This window comes from Bactrocera tryoni, unplaced genomic scaffold, assembly GCF_016617805.1.
Source record: "Bactrocera tryoni isolate S06 unplaced genomic scaffold, CSIRO_BtryS06_freeze2 scaffold_25, whole genome shotgun sequence".
NCBI lineage: Eukaryota > Metazoa > Arthropoda > Insecta > Diptera > Tephritidae > Bactrocera > Bactrocera tryoni.
Genome location: NW_024395977.1, coordinates 6308751 through 6313220, shown reverse-complemented (window position 1 = coordinate 6313220; position 4470 = coordinate 6308751). Strand labels below are relative to the sequence as shown.

Genomic DNA, 4470 nt, shown 5'->3' with positions numbered 1-4470 from the left:
GATGCACATATTGTCATAAATAACTTTAATGCGACCGTTAGATTCGGAAGAGAAGCTGTAAAGTCCCATTCCACAATGAATTTCAAATAGTCCAGCGTCACCCAATTAGAGACAGTGATATTAGCCGCTTTTAAATGTCTTCTCAATCTTGGTATTTCTAAAAGTAGTTCTGTTTCTGATACTTCATCGTAAAGGTTAGTCAATTTTGATATAGCAAATTTTAACTATTTAGTGTTTGCCAAAAGCAAGGTCTTTGACTGCACAACTTCAAACAATGAAGCTACGTCTTTAATGGACTTTACTCGTGTTTTGAGTTCAATATTGAATCTGTCAATACATTCTAACATGTCCTTTTGAAGTTCCGCTCTAAGTGTAAGTCCAGTATCGGTGGCTAACTCACCGGGCATGCGTTTCTTGCGACGAAATCGTCGTTCCATCGAAATGTTGTATTCTTCCGATTTTTGTACAGCAAAATCTATTGCCTCTCCTGCTAGATGCAACCGTTTCTCTCCAATGAATAGACGAAGTGCTTCTAGTTTTATGATTATTTCATCAACACATAAACCTTTACTTTGCAATGCAATCTGAGCATAGTTCACTTCCCTTAGCACATCATTATTTTTTTCTCCGTGTAGACGTTACGTAACTAGCTTTGTGAAATATATTTTTATATAAATTAACAATCCTGCAACTGGGTGTAAATATGTATTTAAGTAGGTATGACTACAAAATAATAGCAAAAATACTTTACTTACCTTGTTTATTTTCTTCAAGAATCTTAATAGTTGGTTTTATACAAAAATTGTTGTTTTTAATATGTAATAATTAACAAGCACTTTGCACTAAACTTTCACACGTTCACGTAAAAGAATATTGAAATAAATTCGGTCGGAAACAAAAGAAATTGCCCAATCCACAACACAAGTGACGAGCTCTATATCAAGGGAATCCACTGACTACCGTTGGTTGTGCGAATTCCACCTAATTCTCTTTTGTAACGGCTAATCAATTTGTACGAAAGTACAAAACAAGTTTGTAATTGAAAGTTTACCTCCCAGGACTGTATCGTTTTGCATGGAAAATTTAAGAAATTCTTGAAGCGTGTTAAAAAGAAAGAACTTACATAACAAGTAACATCTCAATAAAATTTAAGAAACATGCAAAGTAATTCAAAATAATCACTTAAATAACTCAATCACTTAAATTACATAATATCTATTAAAGTGCTGCTCATTAAGCTTTAAAATTTATATGTAGCTTAAATGCTTACACAACACCCTATTTTCTAGAGCAGCGTTGTCCAAGGCCTATGCGCACAATAGCGCACGGACAGTGCCAGACACCTCACACCAACATGTCGCGACAAGTGTCTGTGAAACCACGATTGTGCTACTGAATTCAACTTCGTAGGCAAGCAAAGCAGAATTTTGCGATCAGTTGACGCTAGAATAACCAACACAAGCATAACGTTCACACAGTCACGTTGGACAACACTGCTGTATATACTGAGATTGACAGTGTGCACATTGTTTTGTTTTTAAATACTCGTATCAATTTATTATGCTCGTGGTACGATACTATAGTTACCTAGATTATTTGATTAGTGGCGGTTATGCTCTCTGCCACACATTTACGATTTTTTATAGGTAGAACTGATTGTCATAGTCGGGCTCGGGTGTCACCCCTAACCGGGTGACACCCGGGGCGGACCGCCCCTGCCGCCCTCCCCTAGCTACGCCACTGCTCCCCATTATATTTAACAGTAAGTGAAACAGTCATTAAAAGAGATCTTAGTCTGAAGCTATACAACAAAAATACGGACTGGACTTCGTTCAAACAAATACTTCAGACTAAAATAAAGTGTCCGAAAATCAAAACAATTGAACAACTAGACTTAGAAGTTAACACATTTACGAAAGAAATTCAACAAGCGGCTTGGGATAATACTACGGAGTTAAAGCGGAAAAGTGTAGGTTCAGATTACCCCAAAGAAATAAAAATCCTTCTAATTAAGAAAAGAAAGTTACGACGGAAATGGCAACAAACCCGCTCACCACTCGACAAAACCAACCTTAATAAGGCAACAGCAGAATTAAAACGACAAATTGCTCATATTAAGAATGAATCAATTAATAAATATTTATCTCAACTATCCGCTGACGAAAAATATGATTACTCACTCTGGAAAAGTACAAAGCATCTGAAACGTCCAACAAATCACGTTGCATCACTAAAAGTTGCTTCCAATACATGGGCTAGAAGTGATTGTGATAAAGCTAATGCATTTGCAAAACACCTAGCTGAAACCTTTCGTCCAAACGAGGATAGTGAAATCGCGTTCCTCAGTAGCATTCAACAAGATCATGCAACAATCCCAGCAATCACCATTTGTGAACTTAAAAGTGAAATTAAAAAGCTTAAAGTAAAGAAAGCAGCTGGCTTCGATTTAATTACAGCTGAAGTGTTAAAGCAGTTACCATACATATGTTTACGGAAGCTCGCCTATCTTTTCAATACAGCAATCCGTCTGACATATTTTCCAAGCCTTTGGAAAGTTGCCGAAGTTGTTATGGTTCCTAAGCCAGGAAAGGATCCTCACGTAGTCTCGTCATATAGACCAATTACGCTACTTCCACAAATCTCAAAACTTTTTGAAAAATTAATTTATCTAAGATTAAAATCTATAATCGACGAAAAGCAGTTAATCCCATCGCATCAGTTCGGTTTTAGAAATAAGCATTCAACAATAGAACAAATTCACAGAATAACATCAGAAATAGAAAAATCCCTGGAGGAAGGAAACGTATGCTCAGCTGTATTCCTTGACGTTGCACAAGCGTTTGACAAGGTATGGCACGAAGGCCTTATGCAAAAACTAAAATCATGTCTTCCGGTTGAGTATTGTGCTCTTTTAGAATCGTATATCACCATGAGATTTTTCCGTGTAAAACAAGAAAATGAATTCTCTAAACTAAAAGAAATTGAAGCAGGAGTTCCTCAGGGAAGTATCTTCAGGTCCACTTTTATATATTTTGTATACAAGAGACTTACCGTTAGCACCAAACAGTATGACTGCCACTTTTGCTGATGACACCGCAATACTATGCGTCGAAAAAACAGCAGAAAAAGCTGCGCTAAAATGCAACATGCAATCAACTCCGTAGTAAGCTGGACTAAAAAATGGAGAATAAAACTAAACGGTGGCAAATCGGTTCATTTAAATTTTACAAACAAAAGAATCACTTATCAACCTATAAATATTCTAGATGTCTGCATACCATACGCAAATATAGCTAAATATACTTGGCATCACGCTCGATGCTGATTGCGTTGGAAGGAGCATATTAAAATAAAAAGGATTGAACTTAATCTGAAATTGTCGAAAAATGAAATGGCTAATTGGGCGAAGGTCAAACCTGTCCATACACAACAAATTACTTCTTTATAAACAAATAATCAAGCCGATATGGTCATATGGTGCGCAACTGTGGGGATGTGCCAATGATGGCAGTATTAATATTATACAACGTTTTCAAAACAAGGTGCTAAGAGGCATTGTAAATGCTTCTTGGTACTGCAGACATGCTGATATTCAACGAGACCTAAGGATGAATACAGTCGCCGAAGAAATAAGGAGTCAGGCAGATGCCCTACTGCAAAAGGCTTAATGCACATGTGAACGAGGAGGCGAGAAATCTTCTTTTTAGACACATACCTCTCTAGTCGATTATGTCGCAAAAAACCACATAGCTTAGTTGGAAGCTAAAATATAAAGAAATTAATTATACTATATACCGTATATGTATGAATATTACTATTAATTTCTATGTAATTTGTTTTTAAGTTATTCAAATCAATCTGCTCGTTAGTTTTTGAAACTAGTTGTAGTGATATCAAACATTGTTAAAGTTTTAAAAATGTTTGTAATAAAAAAAAAAAAATGCAAATTTCTTGCTAGGTTCAGCGGAAGCTTGAATACTTTGTGTGCGGTTTTGCCACCACTTAGCAAAGTTGCGGCTATTCCGTAGGACGCAACAGCTAGCGCAACCACTTTGTCTTTCCGCAACTGCGTCAGCAGCAAGTTCAGCAGAAAAATTTTAACAGCGCCCCTGGTGCGTTCAAGAAAAAAAATACCTCATTGTCCGCTAGCTGCTACAGGGGCTCTGTCTGGTTGACATGAATTTTCAAGGCAATAGTGTCATAAGAAGACGAGTTTCTTGGCATAGGCGGAAAAATGCGGAGGATTGGTAATTAATATTTTATGTTGCAACTATCTCTCGCAGTGTTTCTTCTTTAAAATACACACGCTCGTCATTGTTGGGTGCCTTTTATGTAACTGATGTAAAACATATACTACTATTCAATATTATAAAGTAATTTGGCTATGTTATTAGTTTAACTCAATTAATATGGTGGCTTCTGAATTTCAACTGTTTATCCCATACATTGACCGATATTTTCAGTCAAAAG

General features: G+C 36.4%; 1 long non-coding RNA gene across 1 annotated transcript; it reads right to left on the bottom strand.

The window, feature by feature from the left end:
* Nucleotides 1-464: 464 nt before the first annotated feature.
* LOC120780512 lies at nucleotides 465-796 on the bottom strand. The gene is made up of 3 exons (XR_005705886.1): nucleotides 756-796; nucleotides 560-691; nucleotides 465-529 (listed from the first exon to the last, which is right to left on the bottom strand). It is a non-coding gene; the product is annotated as an uncharacterized LOC120780512 (long non-coding RNA).
* Between the last annotated feature and the right edge of the window lie 3674 nt (nucleotides 797-4470).